General features: G+C 36.3%; 1 protein-coding gene and 1 non-coding gene across 2 annotated transcripts in view; one reads left to right on the forward strand and one right to left on the reverse strand.

Annotated features, from left to right (window-relative positions):
- The window catches only part of ADGRL3 (adhesion G protein-coupled receptor L3), an 811,907-nt gene that overhangs the window by 577,159 nt on the left and 212,252 nt on the right, over window positions 1–22,496 (reverse strand). The window lies entirely within an intron of this gene.
- LOC118010955 lies at window positions 1,510–1,640 on the forward strand. Its single transcript, XR_004679370.1, has one exon. It is a non-coding gene; the product is annotated as a small nucleolar RNA SNORA63 (small nucleolar RNA).

Here is a 22,496-nt window from a genome sequence, read left to right on the forward strand (position 1 = left end):
TCTCGCTGTCTCTCTCTGTCAAATAAATAAATAAAATCTTAAAAAAAAAAAAAAAAAGAGGTCAAGTAGGATAGAAAACCGAAAGAGTGAACTCAGTATTTACTAACAGATAGAGGAGGAAAATCACATGGCATTGCCTCCAACTGAAAAGGAAATATAAGAGACATAATTTGGTTCATTACATTAAAAAAGGAGGAGAATTCAGGAAGAAGTGAGACATTCAATACTTTGAATACCACTGAGACTTAAGGAAGATGAGACTGGAAATTATCCATCATACTTTGCAACACAGGGAGAAGAGGTGGCCTAATAGAGAATTTAAAAAATATGCACAATCATGAAACTACAAATTATCAAAAGTCATGCCTTTGTAAACACTTCACCATGTAATACAGTATCTAAACATCTTATATAATGTGTATTTATTGATATATTTAACAAAGCTTGATTAAATTCCTCCTAAGTGATGAGCAATCTATTGTGGGCTGACAACTAGGAAGGGAATAATGCAGGTGATGCAGTTTTCGTATATTATGAGTCCAGAATAAAATGAAACAAATACACATGAGACACTAAATAGCATTATAATGAAAAACAGGCATCATTAGAATGCAGTAAAATAATCATTTCATTTCTCTATTCTACACAGTTTGCTTGAGAACTTCTATTTCTAAATGTTAAAATAGCCATTATAAGGACTATTGGTTTGTAGCATATCCTTATGCTGAACTTTAAGCAATTATTAACTATATGCCTAAATGAAGCATCAGAAACAGCAAAAACACCAAGTTTAAGTAAGAAAAGTATCATAATTATTGAGACACTTGCAACACTAATTTAGGATTAGGAGAGAGTCCAATGTACTTGTTACTTACCAGGTTTCTCTTGCCTTTTGAAAGTTAAAGCCTGCTTTATACTCTTATTTGCATGATGGGCAATATATAGATATAAAATGCATTAAAAATCATGGAACACTACATCAAAAACTAATGATGTAATGTATGGTGATTAACATAACAATAAAAAAATTTAAAAAAAAGAATGGATGAGCATAGAAGAAATATTTCATGGCAAAACAGTCACAACCAGATTAATATGACATAATAACTTGACTGAAAAGAGTCAATGTTTTTATCTTTAGAATTCTGACAAATAAAAATGTATGACATTCACAGAATCATAAATGTGGCAGCACAATTTCAATTATATTTTGAAATAATCCAGTATCAAGAACTTAGTCTGGCACTAATTCTTCAGGGGAAAAATCGATGACTTACGTATGTCAAACAAAGCAAGGGATTCTACAAAAGGCTCCAAGAAAGCCCAGTAGGTTCACTTTGCTATTATTAATGATTAAAAAATAATAGCAAATATTTAACTTACTCTGTGCTAGAACCCTTCTGAACACTCAACATATATTGACTCAATCACCATAACAAAACTATGAAGTAGGTACTATTATCTCCTTTTTAATTATAAGGAAACTACAGCAGAAAAAAAAAATTATTGATGCAGGATCTAGTTACAATGTAGCTGTAAAGTGCTGCCTTATCTTTGCCCCCTGCTCAAAATAAAGCTGTTACCTTTCTAGCCCTGTCCGCCATGGTGCTTAGCAGCCAGGGATGCATGGTCTCAGACATGTTTACCAAGTAAAACACTGACTTGAGGGGCGCCTGGGTGGCTCAGTCATTAAGCGTCTGCCTTCAGCTCAGGTCCTGATCCCAGGGTCCTGGGATCGAGCCCCGCATCGGGCTCTCCCCTCAGCGGGAAGCCCGCTTCTCCCTCTCCCACTCCCCCTGCCTGTGTTCCCTCTCTCGCTGTGTCTCTCTCTGTCAAATAAATAAATAAAATCTTTAAAAAAAAAAATAAAAAAAATAAACACTGGAAAAAAAAGAAAAAAAATTATTAACTTACCCATAGTCACTAGGACAGAAGGTATTTGATATTATTATATTTTATTAAGGGCTTAAGTTATTTTTAAAATATTATAAGACTCTATTAGACAAGTACATTATAAGGTATTATTGACATCAATACGGTGACTTCAAATGCCTTCCAGCCTGAGGAACATTTAATATTAATCTGTCTTTTCAGATTTTCTTGCTTTCATTTTATTCCATTTTTTTAAATTTTATTATGTTATGTTAATCACCATACATTACATCATTAGTTTTGGATGTAGTGCTCCATGATTCATTGTTTGCATATAACACCCAGGGCTCCACTCAGTACGTGCCCTTTTTATTACCCATCACCGGGCTAACCCATCTCCCCACCCCCCTCCCCTAATCATTTTTGATATGATGATTTTACAACAGAAATCTGTCATATTCCAGTTCATTCTGTTGATATTTAGGTTTGGTCTCTGTGCAACACACCAAACTTTAGAACGGTCTGAGGTCAATGGAACTTGTTAGAAGTGGTAGCAAACTGGTCCGTTACCTAAGACTGAGTACTCCTAAAAAACAGCTGTCCTCTACGTCAGGAGGCCATCTTCTGTTGAGCATTTGGCCTCTGAAAAGACAACCACTTCCCCTGACAAAGGAAAGGGTGCCTACTATCCAGTGAGAGCAGCAAGCGTGGGGAAGGGGGAGAGATGCTGATGTCAGATGGCCCTCACATCTATTGGTCTTGTTTTATAGAGGGATTGCTTAAAGCATCTTAAAGATCCTATTTCACGGTCCATACAATTTACCTCAGATTCCTCACCAAGGCAGACTGCTTAAAATTAAATTAACAGAAACTATACAGAGGCTGCATCCCAATTCATCTCTTTTCTTTGGTTACAAGTGATGATAATAATGATTATGATGACAAGTGATTTAAAATCAGAGGGCCAGTTTATCTTACACTGGCATCTCAAACTTTTGGGAAAAGGCCAAGACTTATGGAAGGAGAATGGATATTAGCAATCAATGATTATTTGAACAGGAAAGACACTAAGTTTGAAACAACTGTTTAAGATTCATCATCATTTTAACAGCACCTGGAGGCTTTCCTGAGCTCGTGGTTCTAATGTTGGCACTAAACCTCTGCTATCCTTAGTATCAAAATACTCAGTGAAATACATTCTGACATCAACATATCAGATATGGGGTACATTCACAAGAAAAATCTTAATATGCATAGTGAGTTAGTGTTAAATCCAATTTCTTAATTCTGTATTATCTAAGGGACATTGAGAAATACCACCTTTATAAGGAATGAACAAAGAATGAAATTAAGTATATAAATTTCTCAAGTTGTATTTATTTTCATATCTCAGTTTTATTGATTGCAGGTTTTAAGTACAAGCATTGTTAAAATGTACATTTCAGTAAGAATAAAATAACTTGGCTAAAAGAATGGGAAATAGGAATAAATTTTCATTTGAATTCAATATTGTTAATGCAAGTTGCATGTACAGTCTTATTCTCCCTACAGAGGTTGTACTCTAAATTGAAATGTCATTGGTATATTTTATAAATCAGAAGTGCTAGTTCATGTATATTTTATTCTCTATACCAATCCTTTTAGGACATAATTAAATGCAAACAAACAGAAAGGAACTAACGCGAATCAATGTGTCCTTCTGAATGACATATCCTTCATACCTGTGAAGCCATCTCATCAACGAGACTATTGTACTCACGCTCATAAATTTGAAAAGCCTGGTTGATTCCCTCCCAATCCCATTTACATTTAGAAATATGTAGCCATATAACTTATTTTTCTATTAATTTATAAAGTGCTTCAGTTATGATGAAAGGCAAAATTACCTGTTTGTTTCCAAAGATATGTTAATATTTTGATTATCTTTGTATCTCACTGTTGATGTCAAGCTTTTGAATATAAACTGAAATGTTAGACAGATTTTGTTGTGTTTCAGAAGACAAAGCATTCAGTTGGGATACTCCAAAGCTGTCGATGGGATCATCTTTCACTAAAGCCACTTAAGCCAATATATGGATAAAATGATTCATCACTTCAGCTCTACAAGCCATTATCTCTAATTAAAAACTACCCCATAATACCTATTTTATTGTGACGTCTGTGTGGTAAATAAATTCAAGCAATCAGTAAAACACCAAGGAAATTACCTTTAAAAAATTACTCCATTTCCAAGTGTATCTTCCTAATTAAAATGACTATCTCCAATTCATATTTCTGAACTGTAATTTATGATAGATAATTTGAGTCTCTGAATATCCAATACTTAGGCAAAGCTATTGCCCTAATTTCTTAAATCATACTGCCTACAAAATTTTAGTAACTGTTTTTAACCATTTATTGGCCTTTTATAAACGTGTACATGAGAATTTACAGAGCTACCTCTTAGGTTCAAAAATAAAAGCAATAAGGCAATGAAACTCCAAAATCACTTTCCCCAAGTTTAAACAGCAGTGGTGAGGATAAAATCCACTTCAGTTACATTTATTATAAAATTACCTGGGAATATACTAAAAGATATATGATACATGAACCCACATAATTATTAACATTACAGTCCCCAAGGCCTTTGCTCCCCACCAGTTTACTTAATGTATGCTTCATTCTTCCTCACCTTTAACTTTTCAGCTTGTTTTCTACCCATACTTCCTTTTTTAAGAGAGACAACAAGACACAACAGAAAACAAAAATTAGGATTGTGTTTCATTAGATACAGATGTGAGTCTGTCCACTGCCATTTACTAGAAGTACGTCATGGGCAACACAATTTCCCTTGCTGAGTCTCAGTTTACAATTGTCAAGGTCCAATTCCCTTTATCTCCTATGCTGCCAAATAAACACTTATCCAGAATGTTGTATATTACTACATTTCAATATGTAAATAGGAACTATACATTCACAAAGCCGTGCCTTTTCAGACCTAACTTTTATAACTTTTGGCATTGTTGTTTTTCCTTTTTTTCTTAAAGATTTACTTAATTGAGAGTGACCAGGAGGAGGGGCAGTGGGAGAGGGAGAATCCTGAAGCAGACTCCTCACAGGGGGTGGAGGCTGACGCCAGGCTCCAACCCAGGACCCCAAGATCTTCACCTGAGTCAAAATCAAGAGTCAGCTGCTTAACTGACTGAGCCACCCAGGCGTCCCTGTTGTTTTTCTTAAAATTCTCTTCAGTACTATCTTTCTGCCCCATTGTCCTCCCCTTCTGTGTCCCCTTCTTAACTCCCTATTTAATATTAATCCTTCTCAGCTTCCTTCACTGACACCTCATCCTCTATTACTTCTTTAAATGGAAGTGTTCATCAAAGTCCCATTTTTAAACATGTTCTTTTTTTTTTTTAAAGATTTAATTTATTTATTTGACAGAGAGAGAGACAGTGAGAGAGGGAACGCAAGCAGGGGGAGTGGGAGAGGGAGAAGCAGGCTTCCCGTGGAGCAGGGAGCCCGATGTGGGGCTCAATCCCAGGGCCCTGAGATCATGACCTGAGCCGAAGGCAGATGCTTAACAACTGAGCCACCCAGGTGCCCCTAAACATGATCTTACTCTATAATCCTTTTTTGGCTTATGGTTACTATATATATATATATATATATTATGCCCAACTCTTATCTCAAGTTAACTTTGGCCTTGCTTCTAAGTTCTAAAACAATGCATTTCCAACTGCATCAGGAACAACAAACACAACCAATATTTTCAGCAAGTCTTACAAAATTTAAACATCCTATAACCATTAATTGCCCTCTTCTAGTAACCTCAACTCTTACATTCCCTGTGATTTCAATCTATTAAAATCACATCACTGGTCTTCCAGTCTGCCATGTTATAAATTCTGTTATAATGTTGGAGACATCCTTCTTATACATTCTTCAGCCTTACCTTATCATTTGAATTCTTTTAAACTGATTCCAAAATACCTCTTAACACCACCCCCTTCCTTTTATTTCTATAATTCCACAAGTTGAAAGTTCTTGTGAACTCATTTGGCTCTTATCTTCCACACCACTGCCACAGGCCTATTTGAAATGGTCTCTCCCTATACTTTTATGAAGTCTCAGATGACTTCATACTACCTTAGCATTCAATAACTCCCAAAATACAACCTCAATCTATCTTCCAGATCATCTCTCACAAATCTTCTCCAAACTGGATTCACATTCCCTGAAATGTCATAAATGTTCATGACCTCCTACTTTGCCCATGCTATTCCCTGAGTCTCAACCCAACTCTTCTTTCACTACCCAACAGAATTTTAACAATTCTGTTTCTTGACTGAAATGATCATTGCCCCTCTGGTTGTTTTACTAGGGTATTTGCTTCTCAACTCCAACATCCATCTCCTTAGAATCCTCAACTCCACAGAAATACTATGTAAGCCAGGTAAGTAAAATTGTAAAATTTAGGGAGTAACTGACTCAGATAAGCTATAGTTTGTGTTATCTCAAAACTCAAACCAGTTCTCAATTTTAAAAAGTCTTAACCCCTCACACCAAAATTAATGACAAAACTCATAAAATGTAGAGCCCTTAGAAATACCTCTTCATAATATTAAGGCTAAAAATTAATTTGTTTCACCTAAATTTTTCTTAAAATTTCTGAAAAGTGTTAGTTTTTCTGTTATCTGATAACCTTACTTTTTTTTGCCAAACCAAGATAACTCATAATTTCTACCTAACTGTTCTTAAGTGTGTGTGTATATATACTTAACATTCATATATATATTCTTTTATGTATAAGTCAGATATTAAGAATATATAAATTCCTAAAACTATTCATGAAGAATAATATCACATTACCAAAAATTTTATGCAAGTGAAAACTGTGTTGACAGATTACTATTAATTAATAAGACAGTAAGATATCTCTACCAAACCTTATTAAAAATCTTTACAATATCAATGAATTAGATATTCTGAAGCATTTAAATTAGCATCAAGTATTTATCTGCATATCCTACCTAAAAATACCTTGGACTAATTTTGTTTTCTTTTTTTTTTCATGTTTACAGAAAATATCTTGGAAACCTTAGTATATAATATAACCAAGTATAAAATAAGATGCTCCATAATACTTCCATTTTGTCTTATCTGTGTTTATGCATAAACATGTTATGTTTGGGAATAAGTTAGTATATACTGATAAGCATAGTAATGACATATGTTTGGCACAATCTTAGCTGAAAATACATAATAAGAAATCAAATAAACTAGAAATAAAAAAATCTTATTTTTTATTTAGAAAAAGCCAAATATCTAAAAATGTTTTAAGGAAGACATTTTGAAGATATTCTAGTTGGTCATCTTTTTATTTTTATTTTTTTTATTTTATTATTTTTTTAAAGATTTATTTATTTGACAGAGAGAGACACAGTGAGAGAGGGAACACAAGCAGGGGAAGTGGGAGAAGGAGAAGCAGGCCTCCCGCCGAGCAGGGAGCCCGATGCAGGGCTCCATCCCAAGACCCTGAGATCACAACCCGAGCCAAAGGCAGACATACAACGAATGAGCCACCCAGGCGCCCCGTTGGTTATCTTTTTAGAGATACTAAGGTGAATATTGCATAAAAGGGTTATAGATCCATTTAAACTCTTGAGACTCTAACGTTTACTTTAAATGAAAGATTCAGAAGACTCCTCACCCCCAAAACACACACACACACACACACACACTAAAATCTGATGGCTTTTCTCTTTCAAGTATGGAAAGACATGAATATATAAAGCAATAACTAACTACATTTGCTTCTGTTGGGACAAATTTTCTAGTATATCCTTTACAAGTTATCAAAGTTATATAAATTAAGGGATGTGTGAAATAGTTGAAGGGCGTTAAGAATACATTTATCTTGATAAGCACTGAGTACTATATGGTATTGTTGGATCACTGTATTATACACCTGAAACTAATATAACATTGTATGTAAACACTGTAAGTTAAGTACACTGGAATTAAAATTTTTAAAAAGTTATATAAATTAAAAGATAAGTCAGGAAAAGATTCTCAAACATGGTAGTACCTCATTGGGACCTTGAAGGATAAATAGATATTTTAAAGACCAAGAAAGATGATGGAAAGAATTAATGATCATTTGAAAAAAATTCATATCTAATTATAAAACTGTGAATGGTATTTAGCCACAAATATACAAGAGATACTCCTCTCAGCAGCACATTATATTTTTGTTATCTGGAAAATAGATACTAAAGACAGTACCATCAAGGTATTCTAACTCATGATTATCAGTCATATTTGTGGAACTATCTAGCATCAGATGACTTTACTAAAGTTCCTAATATTTAGTTATTTGATACTGCAGATCATATTATATAAATCAATTTTAATCAATCTTTAAAATTAACAGTCATAAATTAAATCATGCTGAAATCATAAGGTAAATTTTCCTACTTGTATTCAGCATCACAGTATATAGAAATATTTCTCATGATTTCTCTGTATACAATGTAAGAAAAATAAGCAGGTCAAATAAGGCACTAGAGCAATAATAAAGTGCCATAAAAAATAAATGATTCTTCTTGTTGATACTATTATTAGACCTCTAGTGTTTTGTGTTTTTTTTTTTAAAGATTTTATTTATTTATTTGACAGAGAGAGAAAAACAGCGAGAGAGGGAACACAAGCAGGGGGAGTGGGAGAGAGAGAAGCAGGCTCTCCACCGAGCAGGGAGCCCGATGCGGGGCTCGATCCCAGGACCTTGGGATCATGACCTGAGCCGAAGACAGACGCTTAATGACTGAGCCACCCAGGCGCCCCAAGACCTCTAGTGTTTTTCACATGCATCTCATTGATCTTCACAGCGATTGTGTTAATTTGTTAGCCAGATGGCATTTGCCAGTTTTATGGAAAACTGATAACAGACAAGTATTTTGCCCCAGGTTATGCAGTTCTAGAAGACAAAGCTAAAACTTGAATATAGGTCTTCCAATAGCATTCTAAAATAACTAGAGTGGGACTTCTTATCTGGTGTACAAATTTCTTTGAGACAGGTGATAAAAAAGGAAAGATTTAAAGAAAGAAGTTCTAATTCACCTCACCAAGTAAATGGCTTTTTTTGACCTTGGATAAAATTCATCTTTCCTTTTGTTTCTTTACCTATAAAAATGAGACTTTGAACTAATCTCTAAACTTTTGTTCAGTGGAAATATTTTATTATTATTCTAGGATTTGCCATGATAAAAATATCTGTGAAGAAACACTAACCAATGTTATCTAAGGAAGCCAGAATGTTTTAAGATTATTAGTTAGTAAATCTAATGCACACTCACATAGTGAAGCTCCCTAATGTAAAAGATATCATGGCAGAAAAAAATGGAGAATAGAAATGTGGTCCTTAAAATTTTTAACTGTGTAATCACACCACACCAGATCTAAAGTCGTAAAAACAAAGAAAATATTGTTTAAAATATTTAAATATATCTTACTTCTCTGAAAATACAAAAATAAATATAGTCATGATTCTAAAAATCTACCAGCATATATCAAAAATGAATTGTACCTACATTCTTAACACAATAATTATTATCTAAGCTATGAATTTTGAGAACTATAAAGCCAAGGAAAACCGTAATACCACATCTTAAATCAAGGAAACTATTGAAATGTATGACATAGGATTTCTATTTATAGTCACATTAAAATGTAATAATATCTGAATTAAACTAATATACTTTTTGCCTCCTATAAATTACAGAGCCTTTAAATTTTACTTTATACTACCTATATATCCAATTATCTGTGTCTAAACTCGCCTCAGAAGTATGAATATTCACCACAGTTAATAACATTAAGTACTGAGCCATATTACTTTCATTAACACATATTAATGTGAATGAATAGAACATTTTACTGGAAAAGGATCCAAACAAAGATTGGGCCTTATTAATTTTCTGAACAGAATGTTGTTTCTCTCTTCAAATGGTCTGTTTTAATTCAAAGTGGTTCTTTCACAGAATTTTTCAATCTGTATCATTTTATCAAAGAATAAAGCACTTAGCGAGACAAAAAATATATATATATCAATAAGAACACTGTCAGAAGAATAAAGTACTGCAAGACCATAAGAATCAGACACAGATTACTCCAAACAAAATTTTATCTAAATTTGCTGCTTTTCTGAAGACAAAAGCACTTCAGATGTCTAGAGCTCCAAGTATGTTCAACTGCAAAATATCAACAATTGCTATGGCAGAGACTGCTGGGTAATTACCCAATATCCATTCTCTATTTCCTCCTTACTAACATAACTCCACTTCTTTTAGCAGAAGCCCTGTTCTCATCTTAAAAAGAAATTACACTCCCACTCTTTCAGATATGGAAGAATACAAAGCATTATTTTTTCTAATGAAACATGAGTAAGTTCTTGAGTGTAATACCTCGATAATCTCCAAAATGAATGGCAGTCCTCGATGACAGGTGCCTTTTGCTTCTGGTCCTTCTCCTTTTCCAGCCAGAATATGGTGACTGGTACTCCAGTGACCATTTGCAAGCATGAGAATGAAGGTCACACATAAGGACAAAAGAAAAGCTGAGTCCTATAAAACCATACCAGCCTCCATACCCTGTGTCTGGATGACTCATTTTAGGAGAAATAAAAAATCCCATCTTTAAGCAACTTGGCCCAAACTCTACAGCTAATTGAAACAGTTGCCTAAAATCTGTCTCTCATTTAAAAAAAAATTAATTAATGTTCTTGAAAGCCTTCACTGCACTGCACTACCATCAACATATGATCAACCTGATTCTGTTTGACCTATTACTTCAGGAGTCAAAATTTCCCCCAAAACGATCTCCCTCACCAAAGTTCATAATCCATATACCTCATTTATGGAGTAGACCCAACTTAAGCACAAAACTGGATGATTCATTATATTTATATACACTTTCTCTAAAGTGAAAAAAAATGGAATTTGGTTTAACTATATTTTTAAAGATTTTATTTGTTTGAGAGAGAGAGAGAGAGAAAGCACGAGCCAGAGGACGGGGGCACTCCCCACTGAGCAAGGAGCCTGGCGCGGCAGGACTCAATCCAAGGACCCTGGGATTATGACCTGAGTTGAAGGCAGAAGCTTAACCAATGGAGCCACCCAGGTGCCCCTGGCTTAATTATTTTTAAACATCTATTATCATTTTAATTAACATTAAAGGACCCTTTTCTAAATTTTCTCAAATATAACCATACAGAAAACAATTAAGCCAAACAACAGGATTACTTCCCTTCTTATTTTTTTTAAGATTTTATTTATTTGTTCAAAAGAGAGCGCATGCATGTTAGGGGAGGGGCAGAGAGAGAGGGAAAGAATCTCAAGCAAACTACCCACTGAGTGCAGAGTCTGACCCCGGGCTCGATCTCATGATCATGGGCTCGATCTCGTGATCATGAGATCATGACCTGAGCGGAAATCAAGAGTTAGACACATTAATGGACTGAGCCACTCAGATGCCTCAGGAGGATTACTTTCTAGAGTAACATTTTACAGACTATCTGTACTGGAAGATATTTTTAATGTAATCTATCATAAACCAATTATTTCATAAAATATACCCCTCTCACCAAAACAAGTCCACTGATCATATGTTTGGATATTAAAACAAATAAATTGCTGTAAAAGTTTCTCCAGAGAGTTCCTCTTGCTTTGTCACACACTGGAAACCAGCAGTTAGCACATTGGTATAGATCCATAGCCCATACTTTGTTACGACTTTTCTAAGTCATTTATATTAAGATTCAAACATGTAGGCAAAAGTATTTTTCTAAATATTATCAGTACACCCTCTGACCCAATTTAGTGTTCAACCATCCTCTTTTCTTTACCACAAATTGGAACTGAATTAAATAACATCATTTTGAGGAATCTGGGTAAGTTTCTGATGTCCTTATTCCTTATTTTGGGGAATAAAAAAAGGTTCAATGGTCTTTTGAAAGACATTTAAAGGTTATTTAGTTTATTCTAATAGGTGTAGAAATACTAAAAACAGTCAAAGCTTTAGCTTTTACTAAAAATGTACTCATTTTTTTTTTATTTCCTCTCATATGTGTTCAACCAAAATTGATACAGACATGTCACTATGATGGCTGTAAAAATATACTAACAATAATTTCAAATTAACACATTATAATACTTCACATATTTTTACCTATTCTAAAATTAAGCACAATGAGAAAATAACTGAAAAATGTACTTTTTTATAACCTCAAAATTATATTCTGTAATAACCTAAACTTAACAATGGACATTGATGAATTTTGATCGGTGTTTAAACCACAGAAGAAACAGATGAAGGGAAGAAAGAGCCTTCAAAAGGCAAGACTGTCAATAAATTCTACAATGCTTTATTGGAAGAATAGCTCAAAAGCAAGAATAATGTGTTGGTGTCAGAACCTGGCAAACATGTCCTCATCTAGATTCTCTACTTTGGGCAACGTCATGCTATATTATTAAAATGTATGTCCTTGGTATCTTGCGGTGCCTGGGTGTCTCAGCCAGTTAAACGTCTACCTTCAGCTCAGGTCATGATCCTGGCGTCCCGGGATGGAGCCCCATGCCAGGCTCCCTGCTCAGTGGGGAGCCTGCTTCTCCCTTTCCCTCTGCCACTCTCCCTGCTCCATTTCTCTCTCTCTCTCTCTCTCTCTCTCTCTCACTCACTCTAATCAATAAAATCTTTAAAAAATATATATATATATATATATCCCTGGTTCTCTCAAGTGATTATCTGGAAAGATAAAGATATATGTTATATTGAAAAGGAAACAAGGCACTTTAGTTTAAATAAAGTGGGTTGTTTTTTCTTTTTTTATGAGAAGAAAGAAGAGGAGAAAAAAGGGAGGAGTAAGAAGTTATTGGTAAAAGGAAATAGTGACAAAGAATACAGGAAAATGAGATAGATGAATTATGGTCAAATTTATTTGTTACTGTTATTTATTAGAAGATTATTATCTCTATAAAAACAGCATATCAATCTCAGGTAAGCAATGATTTGCAAGATGATAGAACTCTTAACATTCTTGTGGCCTTCATGTAATAAATTTCTAAATTTGGAGATTCCATCACCATTAAATGTTCTGCAAAAATTGTTTGGGATATACTACCTTGGATAAAAATGTTGTCTATCCTTAGTAACTCTTTAGTTCTTTATGAAAATAAAACAAAACAAAATCCTCCTAAAATAAATAAGATTCAAGAAAATAAGGCATTTATTCATAAATAAATAACATTTTCAATAATGAATTAACCAATATATGAAGGGCAAACTACTATAACTGGTAATTTCTTGGTATATGACTTTTTAATCAATTTTTTCAAGTTTTATTGAGATACAATTCATATAATTTTGATTAGAGTGTACATGTTTTGATATATGAGTATTTTGGAAAATGATTACAGTAAGTTTAGTTTTAATAAGCCTAGTTCTAAAGTTTCTTGCCTTTTTTTTTTAAAGACTTATTTTATTTATTTGAGAGAGAAGAGAAGATGCAGGAGTGCAGAGGGAGAGGGAGAAAGAAACACAAGCACACTCCCTGTGGAGCAGAGCCCGACGTGAGGCTCGATCCCAGAACCCTGAGATCAGACTTGAGCAGAAACCAAGAGTCGCATGCTTACCAGACTGTGCCACCCAGGTGCCCAATTTCTTGTCTTAATTTATTCAAGACTATTCCTATTAAAATACATAAAATATTTTCTAACGTCAAAGCAAAAAATAGGAAATATCTATAAATAAAAATATAAAACTTTTCCATTCAGATACAAGTTAGAAGCCAGCTCTAAATATTGGCTTACACATTTCGATTATTTTTAGAACCACCAGAAAGCTATAATATAGATTAAGTAAATATTGCATTTACCTAGGATCTCCATAAAAGGTTGGAGAATTTAAGCTGAGATGATAATATAAATATAAAAACTTTATTATCATTAATTTGATGACCAAAACTGGAAAATCTTATCAAATTTTTATCACAATTTTACCAAATTTTGTCTTTTACAAAAAAACTAAGTGAAAAATCATTTTTATAATGTATGACAAATATCAATTGCTATCACAACCAGAGAAAAGACAGCTAAAAAAAATAATATAACTATTTCATTTAATGTGTCCTTGCAAAAGACAAACCACTTTCATATTTTCTTTGTTTCCTCTCCTCTCTTTCCCTTAGTATAACTGCAAAAATACTGGTTAGTCAATAACCAAAGAGTTAAGCAAAATAACAAGCATAATAATACAATAGTTGGAAATATTCATTTGGATCATGTTACTTTAACTAACTCTTATCTCTTTACCAGAGGAGAATAATAAAAGATTCAAGCAAATAAAATTCTTCTCTGGGAATAAGAGTGGTATATACTTAAAATATAAAATAAAGAGAAAATTGATTATTAATCAGCTCCAATGCTCAAAATAATGAACATGCACTGAGTAGTAGAAAGAATATTCTTGGTGGTTCCTGCTTAGATTACATGCAAGAGACAACTGTATCTTGTATTTGTGAAGCATTTTTTTACTGAAGAGTTTAGGACACTTTACAGATTTTAAATAGGCCCAGCCAGAGACAGGTGGAAGCCTCTGTTACACTATTATTCCCCGTTTTCCAGGTAAGGTAGCTCCTGGGCCCCTATTTCTATGCAATACTTTGTGCTCTTCAGAATGATCTATGACAGCTGAAGAGCAACTTCTGATATAATTTCCTGACTTGTTTCCCACAAAGGTGATGAATTCAAGTCGCAACAATATGGTTTAACCTAATATTGAAAACAAGAATTCTGAACATAAACATTCACAATAAATGTAGGAAAATCACACACAGCTGCCAATTATGTAGAAATTATTTGAAAAATGCATAATTTTAATAAATTGGTTCCAAATCAGTAATATCCAAGAGATACCCTTTCACCATTTGACTCCTGCTCGCCTTGATATTATTTTTTTTTTAATTTTATTATGTTATGTTAGTCACCATACAATACATCATTAGTTTTTGATGTAGAGATCCACGATCCATGGTTTTCGTATAACACCCAGTGCTCCATGCAGTACGTGCCCTCCTTAATACCCATCACCAGGCTAACCAATCCCCCCTCCCCTCTCCCCTCTAAAACCCTGTTTGTTTCTCAGGTCCATAGTCTCTCATGGTTCATCTCTCCCTCCAATTCCCCCCACCAATTTTTCCCTTCCTTCTCCTAATGTCCTCCATGTTATTCCTTACGTTCCACAAATAAGTGAAACCATATGATAATTGACTTTCTCTGCTTGACTTATTTCCCTTAGCATAATCTCCTCCAGTCCCATCCATGTTGATGTAAAAGTTGGGTATTCATCTTTTCTGATGGCTGAGTAATATTCCATTGTATATATGGACCACATTTTCTTTATCCATTCATCTGTTGAAGGGCATCTCGGCTCTTTCCACAGTTTGGCTATTGTGGACATTGCTGCTATGAACATTGGGGTGCATATGGCCCTTCATTTCACTACATCTGTGTCTTTGGGGTAAATACCCAGGAGTGCAATTCCTGGGTCATAGAGTAGCTCTATTTTTAAATTTTTGAGGAACCTCCACACTGTTTTCCAAAGTGGCTATACCAACTTGCATTCCCACCAACAGTGTAAGAGGGTTCCCCTTTCTCCACAACCTCTCCAACATTTGTTGTTTCTCTCCCTGTCCATTTTTGCCATTCTAACTGGTGTAAGGTGGTATCTCAGTGTGGTTTTGATTTGGATTTCCCTGATGGCTAATGATGATGAACATTTTTTCATGTCTGTTAGCCATTTGTATGTCTTCTTCAGAGAAGTGTCTGTTCATAACTTCTGCCCACTTTCTGACTTATTTGTTTTTTGGGTGTTGAGTTTGAGAAGTTCTTTATAGATTTTGGATACCAGACCTTTATCTGTAGTGTCATTTGCAAATATCTTCTCCCATTCTGTGGGTTGCCTCTTTGTTTTGTTGACTGTTTCCTTTGCTGTGCAGAAGCTTTTTATCTTCATGAAGTCCCAAAAGTTCATTTTTGCTTTTGTTTCACTAGCTTTTGGAGATGTATCTTGAAAGAAGTTGCCGTGGCCGATGTAAAAGAGGTTACTGCCTATGTTCTCCTCTAGGATTTTGATGGATTCCTGTCTCACCTTGAGGTCTTTCAACCACTTTGAGTTTATCTTTGTGAATGGTGGTAGAGAATGGTCGAGTTTCATTCTTCTACATGTGGCTGTCCAATTTTCCCAGCACCATTTATTGAAGAGACTGTCTTTTTTCCATTGCATATTTTTTCCTGCTTTGTCAAAAATTATTTGACCATAGAGTTAAGGGTCCATATATGGGTTCTCTATTCTGTTCCATTGGTCTGTATGTCTGTTTTTATGCCAGTACCATGCGGTCTTGGTGACCAGTGATTTGTAATATAGCTTGAAATTGGGCAACATGATGCCCCCAGCTTTGTTTTTCTTTTTCAACATTTCCTTGGCGATTCGGGGTCTTTTGTGATTCCATACAAATTTTAGGATTGTTTGTTCCAGCACTTTGAAAAATGTCATTGGAATTTTGATCGGGATGGCATTGAAGGTATAGATTTGCTCTGGGTAGCATAGACATTTTAACAATGTTTATTCTTCCGATCCATGAGCATGGAATATTTTTCCATCTTTTTGTATCCTCTTCAATTTCTTTCATGAGTGTTTTGTAGTTCCTAGAGTACAGATCCTTTACCTCTTTGATTAGGTTTATTCCGAGGTATCTTATGGTTTTTGGTGCTATTGAAAATGGAATCATTTCTCTAATTTCTCTTTCTACAGTTGCGTTGTTAGTGTATAAGAAAGCAACTGATTTCTGTGCATTGATTTTGTATTCTGCCACATTACTGAGTTGCTGGATGAGTTCTAGTAATTTGGGGGTGGAGTCTTTTGGGTTTTCCACATAAAGTATCATGTTGTCTGCAAAAAGAGAGAGTTTGACTTCTTCTTTGCTGATTTGAATACCTTTTATTTCTTTTTGTTGTCTGATTGCTGTTGCTAGGACTTCTACTACTATGTTGAACAACAGTGGTGAGAGTGGGCACCCTTGACATGTTCCTGATCTTAAGGGAAAGGCTCTCAGCTTTTCCCCATTGAGGATGAAATTCACTGTGGATTTTTCATAGATGGATTTTATGAGCTTGAGGAATGTTCCCTCTATCCCTATACTCTGGAGAGTTTTAATCAGGAAAGGATGCTGTATTTTGTCAAATGCTTTTTCTGCATCAATTGAGAGGACCATATGGTTCTTCTCCCTCCTCTTATTAATGTGTTCTATCACATTGATTGATTTGCGAATGTTGAACCCCCCTTGCATCCCGGGGATAAATCCCACTTGGTCGTGGTGGATGATCCTTTCAATGTATTGTTGGATCCTATTAGCTAGGATTTTGTTGAGAATTTTGGAATCCATATTCATCAGGGATGTTGGTCTGAAATTCTCCTTTTTGATGGGGTCTTCGCCTGGTTTGGGGATTAAGGTAATGCTGGCCTCAGAGAATGAGTTTGGAAGTTTTCCTTCTATTTTTTGAAACAGCTTCAGTAGAATAGGTATTATTTCTTCTTTGAAAGTTTGGTGGAATTCCCCAGGGAATCCATCAGGCCATGGACTCTTGTTTTTTGGGAGGTTTTTGATCACTGCTTCAATCTCGTTACTGGTTATTGGCCTATTCAGGTTGTCAATTTCTTCCTGTTTCAGTCTTGGCAGCTTACAGGTTTCCAGGAAGGCCTCCATTTCATCCAGATTGCTCAGTTTATTGGCATATCATTGTTGATAATAATTTCTAATAATTGTTTCTATTTCCTTGGTGTTAGTCGTGATCTCTCCCCTTTCATTCCATAATTTTATTAATTTGGGTCCTTTCTCTCTTCTTTTGGATAAGTCTGGCCAGTGGTTTATCAATCTTATTAATTCTTTCAAAGAACCAACTTCTAATTTCATTGATCTGATCTACTGTGTTTCTGGTTTCTAATTCATTGATTTCTGCTCTAATTTTAATTATTTCTCTTCTAATGCATGGCTTAGGCGTCGTTTGTTGCTTTATCTCTAGTTCTTTAAGGTGTAGAGTTAGTTGGTAAATTCGGGATTTTTCTATTTTTTTGAGTGAGGCTTGGATGGCTATGTATTTCCCCCTTAGGACTGCCTTTGCAGTATCCCATAGGTTTTGGACCGATGTGTTTTTGTTCTCATTGATTTCCATGAATTGTTTAAGTTCTTCTTTGATTTCTTGCTTGACCCAAACATTCTTGAGCAGAGTGGTCTTTAGCTTCCAAGTGTTTGAATTTCTGCCAAATTTTTTCTTGTGATTGAGTTCCAGTTTTAGAGCATTGTGGTCTGAGAATATGCAGGGAATAATCTCAATCTTTTGGTATCGGTTGAGACCTGATTTGTGACCCAGTATATGGTCTATTCTGGAGAAAGTTCCATGCGCGCTCGAGAAGAATGAGTATTCTGTTGTTTTAGGGTGGAATGTTCTATACATATCTATGAGGTCCATCTGGTCCAATGTATCATTCAAAGCTCTTGTTTCCTTGTTGATTTTCTGCTTAGATGATCTGTCCATTGCTGAGAGTGGAGTATTGAGGTCTCCTACAATTAACATATTGTTATCAATATGACTCAATTTTGGTTAACAGCTGGCTTATGTAGATGGCTGCTCCCATGTTGGGGGCATAGATATTTACAATTGTTAGGTCTTCTTGTTGGATAGACCCTTTAAGAATGATATAGTGTCCTTCTGTGTCTCTTATTACAGACTTTAGTTTAAAATCTAATTTGTCTGATAGAAGAATTGCTACCCCAGCTTTCTTTTGAGGTCCGCTGGCATGGAAGATGGATCTCCATCCCTTCACTTTCAGTCTGGATGTATCTTTAGGTTCAAAATGAGTCTCTTGTAGACAGCATATGGATGGGTCTTGTCTTTTTATCCAATCGGCAACCCTGTGCCGTTTTATGGGAGCGTTTAGGCCATTCACGTTGAGAGTGATTATAGAAAGATATGAATTAATTGTCATCATGTTGCCTGCGAAGACGTTGTTTTTATAGATTGTCCCTGTAAATTTCTGTTGTAGATCACTCTTGGGGTCTTTCTCCTTTTATAGAACCCCCCTTAATATTTTTTGCAGGGCCAGCTTAGTGGTCACATATTCTTTCAACTTCTGCCGGTCATGGAAGCTCTGCATCTCTCCATCCATTCTAAATGAAAGCCTTGCCAGATAAAGTATTCTTGGCTGCATGTTCTTCCCATTTAGTACACTGAATATGTCTTGCCAGGCCTTTCTGGCTTGCCAGGTCTCTGTGGATAGGTCTTACATTATTCTGATGTTCCTCTCTCTGTACGTAAGGAATCTCTTCCCCCTAACTGCCCTTAAGATGGTTTCCTTGGTTTTAAGATTTGCAAGTTTTACTATTACATGCCGGGGTGTTGGCCTGTTTTCCTTGATCTTAGGAGGGGTCCTCTCTGCCTCTAGGACTCGAATGTTTGTTTCATTCCCCACATTAGGGAAGTTCTCAGCTACGATTTGCTCAAATACATCTTCTAGCCCTCTCTCTCTCTCCACTCCCTCCAGGATTGCAATGACTCTGACATTGGAATGCCTCATGGTGTCACTTATTTCTGATTCTATTTTCATGGATTCTAAGTTGTTTTTCCCTGGCCTCCTCTTTTTCCTTTTTATCTATTATACTGTCTTCCAGATCGCTTATTCTCTCTTCTGTCTCAGTTACCCTAGCTGTTAGATTATCTAGATTGGATTGGATCTCACTGATAGCATTCTTAAGTTCTGCCAATTCACCTTTTATTTCTGCCCTTAGAGACTCTATGTTGCCATTAATTGATTTCTCCATTCTAGCCATTGTCTTCACAATTGCTAGCCTGAATTCCATCTCCGACATCTTGGTTATATCTGCATCCATTTGTAAATCTGCAGCATAAGTCATAATCTCTGAGTCTTTTCTGTTTTGGGGGCTCCTCCTCCTAGTCATTCTGTTGATGGGTGTTTGAGGGAATGTATAGAGTCCAAATTATTGACCAGAACCCAAGCAAGATGCACCTGTTTTCTTGGGACTTTAGGGTTGCTGGCCTCTTGTTTTCCCAGCCTGTCTTCTGTGGGAGGGGCCTGCCGCGCTGTTACTCAGGCAACCCTGTTTGGGCAGAGGTGCCCTGCGCCCCTGTGGCGGGGGATGGGCTCAGTGGGAATCAGTCTTTGGGGCTTTTGTTCTCTGGCGCCTTTCCGCGTCTCCTCTGCGAGTTGGAGCAGGAGAGACCGTTTCCAACCCTCTGTGTCAGAGCAGAGAGACTTCAGTCTGTTCTTCAGTGAGCTCTCCAGGCCACACCATCTCCATTTCTGTCCGTGCTGCTATAAACTGCAGCGTCCTGGGTTGTGCGCCCCTCCACAGCGCTCCCAGTCCTGCCTCCAGGTCGGGGCACGTCTCTGCCCTTTGTGCTTCTAAAACCGCCAGCCGCTCCCAGTTCTCATGTGCATGCGCAGCTCCGCCACTTGGGGTTCTGTCCTGGGGACTGCAGTTCACGTGCACGCGACTCCGCTGCTCGGGGTTTCCACCCCGGGGGGTTGCAGTTCACCGGCGGGACCTCTGAGCACCAGGTTTCCGTCTCCGAGGCTGCGGGTCGCGTGCGCGCGACCCCGCAGGTCTGGTTTTCCACCTCAGGGGCTGCCCTAAAGACACTACTGGTCTGCGAGTCTGTGCCCTGTCCGCAGCGCGCGAGGCTGTCACTCACCGGCGGTGCAGGATCCCCATGTCCAGGCACCCTCCCACTGCCGTTTATCCTCCAATATCTGACCGCAGAATCACGGCTCTCTGCTTCGTACCTCAAAACCAACTGCCTGTGATATTCTGTTTGTAGAGATCCAGATCTTCTTACATCTCAGGCTGGTTTCGTGGGTGCTCAGAGTGGTCTGGTAGATATCCAGCTCAATTCCGGGGACCAGTTTAAATAGGGTCCCCTACTCCTCCGCCATCTTTCCCCCCTCTCCTTGCCTTGCTATTCTAAGGTACCAAAACCCAATACAAGGTAAAGAATAGAGTAAAATAAGGAAAGGAGGTTTACATATAGTCTCATATTAAAAAAAAAAAAAAGAAAAAAAACAGTAATTTTTCACTTTTCAACATACTCATCATTATTAAATTGTTAATAAATAAAGGGTGAATATGTTTTCTTTTCATTTGCCATAAAGAAGAGGTCTAAAGAGTTAACTTGTCAAATGAATTAATTAGTCTGGATCACTAAAGAAGAGAAAATACTCCCAATTCGAAAAAGGGAATGAGATAATGAAGATAAAATTAAAACAATGTAAAGTTTATGTAAAAGTTAATGTAAAAATAATGGCAAAGTTATGGATTGGTAATATGGAAGCATCTGTTAAGTATAAAATTTCATACTAATCTGGCTTTCATATACAGATACTTGTTATCAGTAGAGCATAAAATTTTAATAATTTTTCATTAATAGTAAAAATTAGCAATAATCCATTTGCTGTCCTTAATCCTGAATCTACACATAATAGTATACATATTCAAGCTGATATTTTCTGGAGTCATAATGGTATCTGGAATTGCCCTTGTTAAAAACAAGGTAAAGAGAATATTGATCTAAAAAAGAAGGTATATATGTATTTTTTTTCTGTTTCTCTAGCTACGTAAAACTAAAAATCCTGGACATTATACATGAAACAAAACACAAGAGGACCATGAATAGTGGAGAGAATAAGTCAGACGGTCTAGAGACTTCAAGATTCAAGGAACAATGTGGTAGTGAGATCCCTGTGTTTTGTTTGTTTGTTTGTTTGGACTTATATAACCCAGACTTGGAACACAAAAAGCCGACAACCTGAAAACACCAAACGTACAGACCAAAAAAATAGTCCAACTAAAGCTTGCTCTAGAAAAAGAGGCAGCACAGTAATTCAGAAAACTTTAAACAAGAACCACTCTACCCCAGGGAAACAGCACAGAAAAAACTGTAGCCTCACCTGCATCCATGCCACCAAAGGCCAAGGAAAGCCTACAGCTGTACCTCCATAGCTCACAGCAAGGCACCACAATGCCCCCCACCCAACAAAGGTGGTATCAGAGAAGGCTCAGTGGGAAGTTTGGAATTTCATCCCCTCTAGGCAATAACAATGATTCTCCAACTCCATGATATCTGTAAAGATTACATGGAGAACCTGGATACACGCTGAAACAACAGTAATGAAGCATCACTTACAGGGTAGTTTGAGCAGAGGCCAAGAAAAGACAGACCTTTACCACTGCCCACAAGTAAAGAGACTCCCCTGCCCTGTGGTGTCACTAAAGGCCACATGGTGAGTAGTAACAAAGCACTATAAACCCTCCCAATCAGGGAGTTATCAGTAGAGGACAAGTGAGAACTTGAAGTCCCAGCAGCATCCAACAGTAACAAGGAGCTCCCTTTCAGGTTTTAAAGTGGCTAAACAGGGAATTTGGACTTCTGGTTCTACAGTACCATGACAAGGCAGCACTCAACCTCCCCAGTTGGGGCAGTGACAAAAAAAAAAAAAAAAAAAAAATCAGCTAAAACAGA

Source organism: Mirounga leonina, unplaced genomic scaffold (assembly GCF_011800145.1).
Source record: "Mirounga leonina isolate KUSES-001 unplaced genomic scaffold, KU_Mleo_1.0 Mir_129, whole genome shotgun sequence".
Classification (NCBI taxonomy): Eukaryota; Metazoa; Chordata; class Mammalia; order Carnivora; family Phocidae; genus Mirounga; species Mirounga leonina.